General features: G+C 41.2%; 1 protein-coding gene and 1 long non-coding RNA gene across 26 annotated transcripts in view; one reads left to right on the top strand and one right to left on the bottom strand.

The window, feature by feature from the left end:
• The window catches only part of LOC133486282 (uncharacterized), a 29,888-nt gene extending 22,510 nt beyond the window's left edge, over nt 1-7,378 (bottom strand). Inside the window, exon 1 of the long non-coding RNA XR_009790982.1 lies at nt 5,611-7,378. This is a non-coding gene — a long non-coding RNA (uncharacterized LOC133486282). The remainder of the gene's footprint in view (nt 1-5,610) is intronic.
• LOC133486280 (neurexin-1a-like) overlaps nt 1-16,511 on the top strand; it is a 254,088-nt gene that overhangs the window by 58,625 nt on the left and 178,952 nt on the right. The window lies entirely within an intron of this gene.

Raw genomic sequence — 16,511 nt, 5'->3', positions numbered from 1 at the left:
ATTCATCGCGGAACATCATAATTATTGGAATACACTCACAAGTGCAATAGTAATTTTGAGACTCTTGTCAGGCTGATTTTTTTGTAAACAAAGTCCATGCTGCTATTACATTGAACCATGCTGTGCTCTTGACAAACTGTCATAGCATAAGTGACCACAGGAACATGATATCCTATGGCATTCTTTACCTTGGTTTTTAATTTGTTTTTACTCCATGTTTTCCTCCAAAAGAAATGCTGTTGCTTAGACCAAGCAGTAAGGTTGTTCTTCAGTCATGCCAGGCATAATGACTCACATTGCTTTGCACAAGTTGGCAGGGCCTTTTTTCCTCTCAGCTGCCTGAGGAGCCATGTCAGACTGATGTAGCAGTCACCTAGAGACTCCTTCACGTTGTGATTAGAGCAGCCAACCACTCACACCAATGACAGAGGCCTTGACCATAGAATGAGTACACACACGTCGTCTTAGGAGTGCACATAAATGAACCTAAATACCAAAGGTGATGCAGCAGTCACAGAAGCTTTGTCACTGTGATTGTGCCTCTGGCAATGTTTCCTGATGTTAAGCTGCTCATTAAGCGCAAACCTGTTCCCCTTGAACACAGCATGCTCACAGACATATTTTTAATGAGTTTATTTAGGCTTCCTTGTGACTCAAGGATGGAACTGCCCTTCTTTAGCATGAGTTAACTCCACAGGGGTTGCGAAAACCTGGCAGGATTTTAAATGACAGGTGACGCTACAAGGGGGACTCAGGGATTTAGGCTGTGTTGACTGAATTTGCAGTTCAGGAAGACAAAGATAACATTTCATCAAGTGTACAAACGAAGTATGATGTATTTTGTCTTGGGAAACACATTTGCGTAATTACGGAAACATTTCCTCCCACATATTTGATTTGTCTGCTCAAGCCATTTCTCTGTGTTATACTAATCAAATTGTGTTTTTTCATATTAAATTGAGCGGCACGGTGGCCGACTGGTTAGAGCGTCAGCCTCACAGTTCTGAGGACCCAGGTTTAATCCCCGGCCCCACCTGTGTGGCGTTTGCATGTTCTCCCCGTGCCTGCGTGGGTTTTCTCCGGGCACTCCGGTTTCCTCCCACATCCCAAAAACATGCATGAATTGGAGACTCTAAATTGCCCGTAGGCATGACTGTGAGTGCGAATGGTTGTTTGTTCCTATGTGCCCTGCAATTGGCTGGCAATCAGTTCAGGGTGTACCCCGCCTCCTGCCCGATGACAGCTGGGATAGGCTCCAGCACGCCCGCGACCCTAGTGAGGAGAAGCGGCTCAGAAAATGGATGGATGGATGGATATTAAATTGTCTTTTTACTCAAAGTGCTTTTGCACAGTGGATAATGTTGTTGTTGTTTTTTTATGATGATGGTAAAGACCTCTAAATCAAAGTGTACGAAAGCAGAATGTAAGTCAAGGAAAGCTAAACTCCAAATTGACTATGACCTCTACAGACAAAGTCTTTGTAATTTTAACCAAGAGTTAGTCAGGGCTAGACAGCAACAATTTCCTGAAATCATTAGTAAGAACTTCAACAATACCCACACTCTGTTTGCTGTGGTTGATAAGCTCACAAACCCCCGAATCAGATAGCTCCAGAACTCCTAACAGCAGATAAATACAATGAATTTGCTTATTTCAGTGAAAAATACAATCTATCAGGTTAAATGTCAGCACAAATCAGCAAAATGATAAAATGATACTGCATCTGAAGCCACCAAGGAAAAACTGTATTACCATGTCACAATTTGATACAGTTGACAAAAAAACTGTAGAGAAAATGGTTCAGCAGCTGAAACCATCAACGACCTGTCTTGACTCAATACCATCTGACTTTTTCAAAGCTATTTCGAAGTCTCAGCTAGCTGATTTGCAGCAAATAATCAATTGCTCACTTCAGTCAGGCGAGTTTCCTAAAGCTCTTAAAGTAGCTGCTATGAACCCTCTCCAGATTTTAATGCACCACACCACTCGGGGGGGCATTGACACACACGCCCTCCTTTCCAACAAACAAGGGACACTCTGCTGCCCTCGGGCTGGGCGGGGACTGGCTGCATCGCGGGCCCAGCGGGTTGGGGGGCGTTGGGGGCGGAGGGGGGTGCGGTGGCGCGGCGTGTGGGGCGGTGGGTGGGGTGGGGGGTTTTGGCTGGGGGGGTATCATTGTCCTTGTCCTGTTCTATCTTGTCCTGTCCTTGTGCTGTCCTTTAGCACTACAGCCCCATGCAATACTCACGTTTAGTGTTTCATTGTTGTAGACAATGTAATGATTTACTCCTCTCTTCTTGTTTACAATTAGTGCTTTGTCTTTTGTCTTTGTTTCTCTCTCCCCTCTAGAAACTTTGATCTGTTTGACTGATCGACTGATTCTCAATAAACCTTAATTGTAATACTAAGAAACCACAGCGGAAGCTTAAAAACTCTGCTGTGACACAATAAAACTGTTCCGGCATAAAAGGGATACAGATTTTCCATTTTGCTTGACCCAACAGCCGAACAGGACAAAAAAAGAAAACAGAACGCTGGACGCTTCCATGTTAGCAAGCTATAGACCCATCTCAAATCTCCCTTTTATAGGCAATATTGTTGAGAAAGTAATTTTTAATCAACTCAGCAATTTCTTGAACGAAATTTTTTTTTTTTACAAATTTCAAACAGGTTTTCGAACTCATCAGAGTACAGAATTATCAAAGTGCTAAATGATATAAGGTTGAATACTCACTCGGAAAAGTCAATTGTGGTCTTGTGTGGTCTTGTGTGGCTTTTGATATGGTAGATCATAATATACTGCTGTACAGGTTGGAAACGTGGGTAGGACTAAATGGAACAGTCCTTAAATGGTTCAGGTCCTACCTGGAGGAAAGGAGTTATTTTGTAACCATTGGAAGTGTTCAGTCTCATCGAATGGAAATGAGGGGTCCCTCAAGAGTCAGTTCTTGGACCCCTCCTGCTCAGCCTGTATAAGCTACACTTGGGTCAAATTCTTCAGAAGTTTAATTTTGACTATCATAGCTATGCAGATGACACACAGTTATATCTCTAAAACAGATAAATAACCGGATGAGCCAAATTTTTCTTCAATTAAACCACAACAAAAAGGATAATTGTTTTTGGCAATAAAGAAATGAGGATTGCTCTTAATAAATACCTGGAGTCACTCTCTTTAAAAACCAATGACCAAGTCAGAAACCTTGGTGTACTGATAGATTCTAACCTGACTTTCCGCAGTCATATCAAATAAATTACGAAAACTTCCTTCTACCATCTGAAGAACATATCCAGAGTGAAGGCTTGCATGTGTCAAGCAGACCAGGAGAAGCTCATCCATGCTTTTATCTCAAGTAGACTTGACTATTGTAATGGTCTTCTGACTGGACTCTCCCATAAGAGCATTAAACAGCTGCAGCTCATTCAGAATGCTGCAGCTCGGGTTCTGACTAGAACAAAGAGGTCAGAGCATATTACTCCAATTCTAAAGTCTTTACAGTGGCTTCCAGTCGGCTTTCGGAGAGATTTTAAATTTCTGCTACTGGTCTATAAATCACTAAATGGTTTAGGTCCTAAATACATGAATGAAATGCTAATGGGATATAAACCCAGTAGGGCTCCGAGATTGACTGACTCAGGTCAAATAGTGGAGCACAGAGTCCAAAGCAAACATGGTGAAGCAGCATTTAGCTATTATGCTGCACACAAATTGAATAAGTTGCCAACAGAAGTGACGTCAGCCCCAAGTGTGAATGCTTTTAAGTCAAGGTTAAAAACTCTTCTTTTTTTCTCATGCTTTTTAGAGCACGTCCACTTTTAAATGATATTTCTTGCACTGTACGCTTTTTTAATTGTACTGTTATTTATTTTTTCTCTCTTTGTTTTAAATGTTTATAGGCTGTTTTTTTCAATTTTTTAAAATGCTTTTAAACATGTAAAGCATATTGAGTTCCATTGTGTATGAAGTGTGCTATATAAATAATTTTACTTTACTTTGCTTTTAACCAACAATATTAGTGTTGGTTTGGTTTATTATTTTTAGATTTTTGGGGGGCTTAGGTTATTTAATCTGTGAGTGTTTGCCTGAGGAAGATTGTAAGAATGATCATTTATCCATCCAGCCTTTAAGTAAATAAATACATTCTATATAAACTAAGTCAATGGGTTAACTATTTAGGTTACTCTTCAATTTCACTATTTTATTCTTCAGTTTTATGCAACATTTTCTGGGATGTAAGGTGGTAACTCACAAAAATAAATGCAACGCAGGATTGAAGATCATTGTCTCATAGTATCTGGTGTATGTGTGCGTTAACATATACAGTATGTTACATGTGTACAGTATGTGTTTCCAAGGGTGGACCCGAAAGTGACTATCAAACACAGAGCAAAGAGAAAGCTATGAAGCTTTACAGAGAAATGTCCAACACTAAATTAAGCAGTGTAACTATAATATCCACTCAGAGTTAATTCAATTACAGTAATAGTTTTAATTCAGCATGCTAAATGTAGTAAGCTTCAAGCGACTGCAGTTCTCTGCATGGTGCATGTGACAGACATTCGGGGTCAAACCAGCCAGAAGGTTGTTTTGCTTGGCCCACCGCTACGGACATGCTGAGGCGGCACTTTCTCTGGCAGATGAAAGGGTTTGAAGAGATTTTAAAGTGCGAATCAACTCCATATCACATCTGGCAGGACTTTATCTGACCATCACTGTACAAACAATCTACCTCGCTGTTTAGTTCTTGCATGCATATGGTTTCTCAGGTTTATTGCAGAGGATTCAATTTGGAGACAGCAGACATATAATATGTAATATATAAAATCACAGAGGAAATTGGCTAATAAACAACAACAGGGGATCTCGGTGGATTTAAAATGCCTTCTCTTATTATTCAGCAGGGGGCTCTAAAGGGGGTAGGACAGGCAACCTGATTTAAAAGCGACAGTATGTCTATCGATTCTGGACAAGAGTGTCTTAGGGATTGGAACCTCAGTCAAATTCCTTCATTGACTATTAATTCATTTATAATATCAGATTATCCAGTTTCAATGCTAGAGTTATCGGAGCAAAACAACCAAATGCCAGGAAGAGTGGTAACATAGGAGGGTCAGTGTGGAAGTAGGCCGCCTGACATTGTTGTGTTGTTTGTTAATCACAAATTAGTTGAGGCTAAAACAACAGCGCCTCTGCTGTAGTGCACTCATTTTCGATTCAATTACTTCAAAACATGATTAATTAAAGATGAATTCGCAAATGGCAAAATTCTTGATGACTGACCAATCAAGTATTATGCGATCCCTAGTGTGGGTGGTCACAGGATAGTTATCAGAGACAGGTGGCGGCATCATAGGGTGTTTTTCTGTAAGAATACCAGTTTCAAAAAATGCCATACAACCCTATTGCTGTGCATGCATTTTATTTTAATTGTGTTGCATTATAGAATATGTGAAAATTGTTTCACCCTGATGAGATGTCGTGTCATGTGTATGTATGTGTATTAGATGGCCACAGTTTGCAAGATGGTTTACAGTTCAATTTCATTTCACCCCCGTCAGCAGCCTTTCAATATCACAGTTGATTGTTTAGCCAGGAGAAGGATACTCTACCTTGTTTGACGTAAGGCATATTTTCTCAGCCCACCATAAAAAAAAATATCTTGTCCTCTTTAATGTCAGTACCGAGTTTGACATGGGATGTAACCTGAACCAGTCAAGTTAGGTGCCTGCATTTTGCTGACTTTGCTTTGCTTGCTATAGTCTCTTTGTCTAGTTTATCTCCTCTTGTTTTTATATCTGCTGGCCTGACCCCCCCTAAGCCCCACATGCACTCTTGACCAGGGGGGTGTGGTCTCGCAGGTTGCGGTTATATTGCATGCTGACTGACGAGAGGGATGGGGGAAGGCTCAGGCCAAGGGTACTGCAGGTAACCTTAGGATTTGTGGTAAAGAGTGAAGGATATAGACTTCCTACACATTTTTATTAGTCCCACAGAGAATTACCATTTCATTAGACAGCAGAGCTGGACTTTATTTTCAGTATTTTACACTATACTTCACTGCCTTTTTTTCTTTCTCTTTATTTCACTATAGCGGTTGAACCACCACTGTTAATAGTAAAGATATTACCACTGCCACAAACTGAAACATCCTCTTCTCTGTCACTCACTGTTGTGGGAATACATTCTATGTCAATAATACTAATTTATATACTGTTATTAGCCACCCCGGCATTATTTTATTTACACTGACTTACTAAAGGTGCACATAAGGTGGTAATCTAATGACATGGTTTGTTGAACAAGCTGTAGGGGAGACCAGAAAATAAGCACAAACAGCAAGCGTCACATGATTACCAGCAGAATGTTTCTGTAGAAGTAGAGTTGTGGTATTGTAATATAGAGATAAAGTTAGTGAATGATGATGGTGCAAATCTCTCAAGTTAGTTCATGCTGGTTGATTCTTCTGCTCCTGATTCATACTGTATGCTGCCAAATCAAAGATTAGCGTCCCAAGGAATGTGTCTTTTTCCAGGCACCTGCTGGCAACAGCAAAGGGTTGACAGTGTTGTTGATTGGACTGCGTTGTTTTTTTGTATAACATACAGTACGCTCTTTCAATTTCTGAGTTATTTTTCAGTTTTAATAATTTGTGTAAAGTTTTTTTAAACATATAACCTTATGTGTTTATGTCATAATGGTGCGTATGATTGTTGAAGTCCATGAATGCTCAAGATTTGACTGCATTTTTAAACATAAAATTGTGAATTATGTTGCGGCCATGTGTGTGTGTGTGTGTGTGTGTGCACATGTAGACGAAGAGGTGTTATGCAGCTGGATATTTTCAAATGGTCTTCTATACTCACTATCTGAAACAACTTTATTTGCATGATATTCCATTATTTACTCTGAGAATCAGTCAGTTTGTAAGGCAAGACTTGACGTTTGCTTCTTCAAATCTTTGCCCTCATGGGGGAAATATTTTTGATGTCCACAACTAAAAGCGCAGCCACATGCGCTCGAAAGAAGTCGCCTGAGTTCATCATCTGAGGAGAAAAACAGTGAAATATTCATTAGCCCAGTCTCTGGCTTTGCATGTTTTATATGCCTAAAAGGTATTTGCAGCCACCCGGGTTCAATCCCCGGCCCCGCCTGTGTGGAGTTTGCATGTTCCCCCCGTGCCTGCGTGGGTTTTCTCCGGGTACTCCGGTTTCCTCCCACATCCCAAAAACATGCATGAATTGGAGACTCTAAATTGCCCGTAGGCATGACTGTGAGTGCGAATGGTTGTTTGTTCCTATGTGCCCTGCGATTGGCTGGCAACCAGTTCAGGGTGTACCCCGCCTCCTGCCCGATGACAGCTGGGATAGGCTCCAGCACGCCCGCGACCCTAGTGAGGAGAAGCGGCTCAGAAAATGAATGGATGGATGGTATTTGCAGCCACCGGGTAGTGAGCAGCTTAACTGACCTGGCTGTGCCCCATATTTCTCTTGATGTCCTCCAAATATGTATCCGCAAAGCCAAAACAAAGAAGCAGATAGTTATGGTATATTCACAATTTACAATCTCTTGCCCGAAGTTAGCTGGGATAGGCTCCAGAACGCCCGCGACCCTAGTGAGGATAAGCGGAACGGAAGATGTTAGTATATTTACAATAGGTGATGCACGATTTTGCCTCCAGTAATTTAACTGTATTCTCACTGCATCTTCTTCTTCTTTTTCTTCTCCTATCGGCTTGTCAACATTAGTCATCAACATTGTTAATGTCGACTGGCCATAATTATCAATCTGGTCTCACACTTTACTATTATTGTCCCTGTGATTCGGTTTGAGTCAACAATTTGGTTTGAAATTGCATTTTGGGGCAAGCGGGTTAGTGCCCAAAGAGAGTAAAAAAAGACCTTGTCACATTTTGCTATAACAAATTGAAGGCATGAGCATTGTTTCAACAATATTAAAATCTTTATACAAATATTTATGCATATATTTTGTGTTAAGTTTTAGGTTTTAAGTTTTTTTTTTCCCCTAAATCAGTGTCAACGTGACTCTAATCTTGTTGAGTCTCCATGTCCTTTGCCTAATGGGAGGAGCCCTTTGCCTTATGTTGGCAAGGAAAAGCATACTGGGTGTGACTTGTCTATGCAAATGCAGACAAAACAGAACTATGGGCACAAAATATTATGCCACTGTAATTCTGCCCAGCAACAAGTGGTAGTACAAACAAAGTGTTACCACAAAAGCAATTTGCTGTTCCTACTTGCCAGGATTTTTTTTTTCCAGATGTGACGTTTTTAGAATGAATTACATAGACTACCATATTTCCTCAAATGGTTGGCTTCACTGTAATAATTGCTGTCTCACAATTATTTAGCTCAACTCAACTTGACATCCAAAACACCATTAAAAAACAACAACTGCAGCTGTAAGTGCTGTAAATAAATAAACAAACAAAGAAACATCGATCCATCCATCCATTTTCTGTACAGCTTTATCTTCACAAGGGTCACGGGCGTGCTGGAGCCTATCCCAGCTATCTTCGGGCGAGAGGCAGGGTACACCCTGAATTGGTCGCCAGCCAATCGCAGGGCACATATAAACAAACAACCATTCACGCACACATTCACACCTACAAGCAATTTAAAGTCTTCAATCAACCTACCATGCATGTTTTTGGGATGTGGGAGGAAACCGGAGTACCCGGAGAAAACCCATGCAGGCAAGGGAAGAACATTCAAACACAGGCGGCGCCGGTATTTGAACCCCAAACAAAAAAAATCAATAAATACATAAATAAATAAATAAATATTTGTTTGTAAATGAAATATACTTCTTTAAAAACAAACTCTTGCAGTGCCTCAATGTCTTAGACCAAAGTGCCACAGTCCCTATGTTGGCTGCCTGTTGTTCCACCAGTGGCCTGTTGGTGGTCTCAAGGTGCATTTGTAGTCAGACTCCCCAGAGCAGGGAGCGAAGAAGAGCTTTCTTCACATTGGCATTTGACATACAGGAAGTCCTGAGTTTTATTCCCTCCCATTTCACTCTAACATGTTATGTGAAACTGTTAGCAGATGAGGGAGAGGAACATGATTAAGGTCTCCACTGACCAGTGCAAGGGCGCCGGGATGAAATTTCACAGCGTGCATGACGTCGCTTACATTACTTAAATGTAAACAAACAACTGTAGTTTTCTAACAACCATTGATACGTCCATTGGCGAGTAACTTTACATTCCCCATAATGTTTAATGGAGTGTTTAATTCCCCTGTCCCACTTAGTCCTCTCTCGCGCTTCACTTCAATTTCCTCTGGAATGCATTCCTCGCCGTGCTCCATGTTAGGGGCGAAACTCTTTGCAATTATCGGTGAAGCATCGCAAACAAGTTTTAGAAAAAGTCAGATAGTTTCGACACTCATTCCCAATCAATCAACATAAAATACAATACTAATACCTTTCCTCACAATATTCAATGTTTGAAGCAGAGTAGTTAGATGACCATTTAAAAACAAATAATAATTCCAACAGTGCCGATACTCTCAGCTGAAAAAATGTCACAGCTAAAATGCTGTTATTGAGCTAACAGTTTAGCACAAAGCAAAAATAATATAGAATCGTAAAAAAAGGTAGAAGGTACAAATAAAGAAGAGAGTAAAGAGAGCTGATGTGATGGGCTGCCAACTTACAGCTGCAGATACAACCAACTACAATACAACCAACTATAATACAACCATGTCCTGTCATGTCATGTAAACCATGTCAATACCCATGCCATGACTACCAAGTCACTCCCACAAAAGTCGTTCACTTGAAACATATAAGGACATGTCCTTAATTAGATGCCTCCTTTCTTAATCCTAATGACCTTGGTTGTAGATGCTACTGTTAAAGCCCTGTACACACAAAATAGCGGTTCGAGGGGGAAGGGACAGGGGGGTCAGTGCCCCCCTAACACTGTGATTGGCCCCACCCAAGGCCCCCCTTAGGTTTGGTTCAAGCCAGCCCCAAAAATAAAAACAAATATACCACCCAAGTTGTGGCAAAATGCTCAGTCAGCATGCACATGCTGTAAAAATAACCATGGTCGACAATCTTCTTCTTTTCCTTTCGGCTCGTCCCGTTAGGGGTCGCCACAGCGCGTCATCCTTTTCCATGTAAGCCTATCTCCTGCATTCTCCACCTCGAACACCAACTGCCATCATGTCTTCCCTCACGACATCCATCAACCTTCTCTTTGGTCTTCCTCTAGCTCTCTTGCCTGGCAGCTCCATCTTTATTATCCTTCTACCAATATACTCACTATTTCAGAATCAGAATCATCTTTATTTGCCAAGTATGTCCAAAACACACAAGGAATTTGTCAGGTAGTTGGAGCCGCTCTAGTACAACAGACAGTCAATTTACAGAACACTTTCTCCTCTGGACGTGCCCAAACCATCGAAGTCTGCTCTCTCTAACTTTGTCTCCAAAACATCGAACCTCGGCTGTCCCTCTGATGAGCTCATTTCCAATTTTATCGAACCTGGTCACTCCGAGAGCGAACCTCAACATCTTCATTTCCGCCACCTCCAACACTGCTTCCTGTTGTCTCTTCAGTGCCACTGTGTCTAATCAGTACATCATGGCTGGGCTCACCACTGTTTTATAAACTTTGTCCTTCATCCTAGCAGAGACTCTTCTGTCACATAACACACCTGACACCTTCCTCCACCCGTTCCAACCTGCTTGGACCAGTTTCTTCACTTCCTGACCACACTCACCATTGCTCTGGACGGTTGACCCCAAGTATTTAAAGTCCTCCACCCTTGCTATCTCTTCTCCCCGTAGCCTCACTCTTCCCCCTCCACCCCTCTCATTCATGCACATATATTCTGTTTTACTTCGGCTAATCTTCATTCCTCTGCTTTCCAGTGCATGCCTCCATCTTTCTAACTGTTCCTCCACATGCTCCCTGCTTTCACTGCAGATCACAATGTCATCTGCAAACATCATGGTCCACGGGGATTCCAGTCTAACCTCATCTGTCAGCCTTTCCATCACCACTGCAAACAGGAAGGGGCTCAGGGCTGATCCCTGATGCAGTCCCACCTCCACCTTAAATTCGTCTGTCACACCTACAGCACACCTCACCGCTGTTCTGCTGTCCTGTATTATTCTAACATACTTCTCTGCCACTCCACACTTTCACATGCAGTACCACAGTTCCTCTCTGGGTACTCTGTCATAGGCTTTCTCTAGATCTACAGAGACGCAATGTAGCTCCTTCTGACCTTCTCTGTACTTTTCTATCAACATCCTCAAGGCAAATAATGCATCTGTGGTACTCTTTCTAGGCATGAAACCATACTGTTGCTCGCAAATACTCACTTCTGTCCTGAGTCTAGCCTCCACTACTCTTTCCCATAACTTCATTGTGTGGCTCATCAACTTTATTCCTCTGTAGTTCCCACAGCTCTGCAAATCACTTTTGTTCTTAAAAATGGGCACCAGAACACTTTTCCTCCATTCCTCAGGCATCTTCTCACCCGCTAGAATTCTATTGAACAAGCTGGTCAAAAACTCCACAGTGGTAAATGATAAACATTCTCAAATTCAATATGTAAATCACAAATATTTGTGTGTGATCAACAAACAAAACAAAAAAAGCCTGACAAGTGAAGATGCCAAAAGTGGTTTCTGCCCCATGCATTTTGTCACTTCTTCACCGCTGTAGTCTCCACACTTGGTTATGGAATCATTTAAATCAAGGTATTTGCCTATTTCTGTAAAACAGGCTTATTTTTTTGGTACAAGGTATTTGTCCTGATTTTTTTATGCTACTTGTCACGCCTGTTGTGCTCGTTTGGGAAGCAGCCTGCTCTTCTGCTGGTTTATCATAACAGACTGCTTGAACTAACCTGTAATCATAAATTTAGGGGGGAAATGGGCAAATCACTGGGCCGTGTCTCTGAATCCCGCTGAGTTCTCCCCTTTCAAGTCGGTGCCATACAATGAAAGGTTGTTCCCTTTGTGCAGAAATGAATCAAGGTAATGGAGTATCGTAGATCCAGGCTGTCGGCTAGGTGGGCATATTTATGTCTTTAGCACCATAGACATTGGTTTGGTGTCACTGCCGCCTGACAGAGTGCCACCCTGATTTCACAGGAGGAGGACAGGTTGTATCCTCTAGAAAACAAACTCACAGGAGAGAACACAGAGGGCTGGCTCGCTGAGTTTCCGAAAATTACGCATAATCTCCAGCTTTGTGTCCCTTGGCACTCTACATTGCTTCAAGCTGTTTATTTTTGTTTTGTCTCGGTAGGCATTGTTGTAAATGAGGGCACATGTCAGTGGGAATTGGCTCTAATAGTGTAGTGCTGATAGCTGCTGGTGTGGGTCATTTGAATGTGAAGTCATGTCCTTCATCATGCCTGAGTGCAAAAACATCATGGTGCCCGTTACTGCCTCAGATGTTTGCTTGTGCTTCCTGAAGTGAGGCACTTGTCCACACTTGATTTGTTATTGTCTTTAAAATGCATCTACTCAGTTTTGACTTTGATAAATATATGTTCTCTTGAAAACTGTGATGTTATGGATTGTCATATTGTATAGGTCAGAACTGGGACATGGATTTCCCACTCGTGAACTTAAGGGATAAAGTTTGTGCCATTGCTGATCCTCTTTTCATTTTCTCACCACTGTGGTTAATGTTCCTCTGACTTATGACTGTAAAAGACAGTAAGTGACAAGCTTCATTAATGTACCTGTGTTTCCATTTCTGTGTCATCCCTCTTAGACAGTGGCCTGTTGAGAAAAAATCAATATGTATCATGCTATTAGACATTCTGGTCCAATAGCCACAACATCTATTTCCTTGTCATCTAGATCTACTGTTGCATTTTTCTTTGGTTCTACTTCAAATACTCTCTCCAATAGCAGAAGCTTTTTCCAGTACAAAGTCATACACAGTTTTTATATTGGCCATCTTGCATGATACATTTGTCAGAAATCAATGTAAAAAGCAGCAGTAATGGGCCATTATTTCACACTCACCTCACCTTGAATAACCCGTTGTGAACTAATCTGCTCCTCAAGGAGAAAAAAGAAGAATGCAGTGTGCCATGAATTGCCAGGCAATGGAGGAAAATTCTGATAGTTTGATATGGCTCTACAATGATCCATGTTACTGGACCTAATGGCAACACAACAATAGCTTGGGTATAATACGTGTCTAGTACCTAAATAATACTGTAAATAAATGCTGCTCCCACTTGAACTCTATTGTTATCAAAGCACATATTATTTTGTGTGTGAAGTCTTTTGGTTGTGACAAAAAAAAAAATTCTTGCTTAGTAATAATGATGTTTTTACGTTTTGTTTAAGCAGTGTATATTCCGGTGCTAGGCGGAGAGAGAGAAAAAAAAAAAACTTCATTTTCGGTTGCACATGATTAAAATGTTGTAAACTGGTGTAATTGTTCCCTCTTTTCGTCAAAAATAAAAAAAATGTAACACATTTTAATCATGGTTGATTGATGTACATACACGTTTGAATTAACTGAATCCAAATGACTTTTTTTCAGTGCACATCTGTGAGTGACTGCAACAATTGCATTCATCAGAAAGGGGCATGTGCAGGGTGTCGTGGAGTGCAAACTTCCCACAATCTTTACAAACTGGTGTCAGTTCACTTCTAATACTACTTTTGGAAGCAATTCAATTTGCATGTCCATTTCAACCCCCTATCATGCATCGGTACCTTATACACAGGGCTTAGAGCCTGGAAAAACTGGATTGCCAGTGAGAGAGCGGCTCTCCTCTCTCCAGCATAACAAGGTTATTGCTGGTACTCTGAATTTACACCATTATAATCTTTTATGGTGGCACGATGGAAGACTGGTTAGCGCATCTGTCTCACAGTTCTGAGGACTCGAGTCCAAATCCTGCCTCGCCTGTGTGGAGTTTGCATGTTCTCCCTCTGCCTGCATGGGTTTTCTCCGGGTACTCCGGTTTACTCCCACATCCTAAAAACATGCATGGTAGGTTAATTGAAGACTGTAAATTGCCCTTAGGTGTGAATGTGAGTGCGAATGATTGTTTATTTATATGTGCCCTGCGATTAGATGGCGACCAGTTCAGGGTGTCCCACGCCTCTCGCCCAAAGATAGCTGGGATAGGCGCCAGCATGCCCTCGACCCGAGTGAGGATAAACGATACAGAAAATGGATGGATGGCTGGATAATCTTTTAATTTAAATATAGTTTGACTTTTGACAGTTTATAATTTGTGATGGGGTTTTTTTTGTGAGAGAGAGGACCGTATGTTGTTTTTTTAATCTTAAATGGCTAAAGTTGCACAGTAATCTTATGTGCTTGAGGTGTTTAACCTAACACATTTCTTCTCTTACAAACGACGGCATGCATGCCAGATTGATATCCTTAATGAGCAGACCTGCCTGTTCGTGGCCATTGTATAATGAAATGTGCTCAAGGCAGAACAGACCATCGAGGCTTGGCAGAACACTGAGGCATATGGCGGAAACAGCCATTATTTTCATGGCAGGTGGCTGGACGTTGCAGATAGGTAAAAGGCCCCGTCACCTTGGGCGATGGTCCTGATGGAGAGTACTGAAGTAGGCCTCTGCAGAAAGTAGCACACAGAGCAGCTTTCTTTCATTTCTCCCAGCTTTTCTCCAGAAATTCTACTTGTGCATCACTGATCATTTGTGTCAGCCATAATAAAGAATAACAGGTCAGATCACATGGTCAGTGTCTGTAAAACCTTTATATTTTAGTTAAAGAATCAGAGAGGGATGGCTACATTGTGAAGTGTGTATTGTGTGAGTCAATTGTTGAGTCAAAAAGATCCAGAAAGTATCTTTTAAGGGCTCCTTGACACACAATCAAGTAGTTTCCATTAAGAAGTAAATGAAGGTTTAGCTAAAGTTACTATTAATGCTCTGTGAAATCCGCAAGTGCATTACAAGATATACAATGGAACCTCCAAAGTTGAATGCCCCGAACGTCGTACAATTTTAGTTCGAGCAAATATGAGGAAAAACTATGCACAAAAACTTTGATTTGTGTGACGTGTCATGTGAGACAAGTATCTTTTTCTTTGGCTTTTTGTGCTTTTAGCAATGCCCTCACAAAATAATATCCACTAGGCTTATGGCAAAGTGGAAGCTAGGGATCATGACAATATACATTTAATTTATTGTGACTCAGTAAAGAAGTAGAAACACATCTGTCCTGTCTTTGAAAGGTGTTCACCTCTCCTTTATAATTAGGGAATAGATACAGTAGGTGGGAATTCATGTTAGTATTGCTGCTGGGCTGCAGGGTTGCAGCAAACTTCATTAGAAGCACGAAGAAGCACATGCCCTGACCTATTTAGTGCTTTACCACTAGTCTCTGGAGCCCACTTCTGATGAATAAAAACAATAATATTATTTTAATAAATATGTTTTGGACTTTTAATTAACTACCATAAGGGAAAACTAACATTCTTTTATGTGAGGCATCATACAAATGTGCACATTTGTGTAGGAATTGGATTTTGTCAGTTGTATACATTTCAGGTTTTAATGCAGGAGGAGAAAAATGGAATTAGGTTCAGTATTATGGAATAATTATTTTTTCCTTAATCAAACAAATAAATTCCATTTAGTCCAGGATAACAATTTTTTAAGCACAAAGCGGTTAATACAGGCTGAGCCATCCTTGGATTTACTGTAAAAAATAAATATATTTTTTTTACTTTTGTTACTTATTTTATATTGTGTTGAATTTACTGTTGCCCTGGCTACCATTTTCCACCTTTGCTGCTGAAGGAATATCAGAATCATCTTTATTTGCCAAGTATGTCCAAAAAACATCCATCCATCCATTTTCTGAGCAGTTTCTCCTCACTGGGGTCGCGGGCGTGCTGGAGCCTATCCCAGCTATCATCGGGCAGGAGGCGGGGTACACCTTCAACTGGTTGCCAGCCAATCGCAGATGTCCAAAAAACACACAAGGAATTTGTCTCTGGTAATTGGAGCCGCTCTAGTACGACAACAGAGAGTCAATTGACAGAGAACACTTTTGAGACATAAAGACATTGAGAAAAACAGTCACTTTTTTTTTTTTTTTTTTGACAATTGTGCAAAAAGATGCAGAGTCCTCAAGCACTTAGAGCAGTTCGAATGACTAATATTGCAATAGTCCGGTGCAATGGCCATTGTGCAAAGGGCGCCGAGACTTCAAGCGAGTAGTACGATAATCTGGGACAATGTTGTTTGTGCAAATGTTGCAGATACTCCTCAGTCAGTGTGCAAATGGAGCAGATGCTACTCTGGCATGAGTGGCCAGTATTGGTCAACAACACATATGCAAATAGTGTGGCGTGGTGATACTACTACAGTGAGTGCACGAGTAATTGGCCCGACAGAAATGGGACAACAAACAGAAATGGCCCGACAGAAATGGGACAACAAACTCAAGACAAAAAAAATTGCCGGCATGTTGCAATGGAATTGTAGGTTAGGTGTTTAAGAAGTT

This window comes from Phyllopteryx taeniolatus, chromosome 11 (genome assembly GCF_024500385.1).
Source record: "Phyllopteryx taeniolatus isolate TA_2022b chromosome 11, UOR_Ptae_1.2, whole genome shotgun sequence".
Lineage (NCBI taxonomy): Eukaryota > Metazoa > Chordata > Actinopteri > Syngnathiformes > Syngnathidae > Phyllopteryx > Phyllopteryx taeniolatus.
Note: the sequence above shows the minus strand (reverse complement) of the source record. Positions and strands in the feature narration are given on the sequence as shown.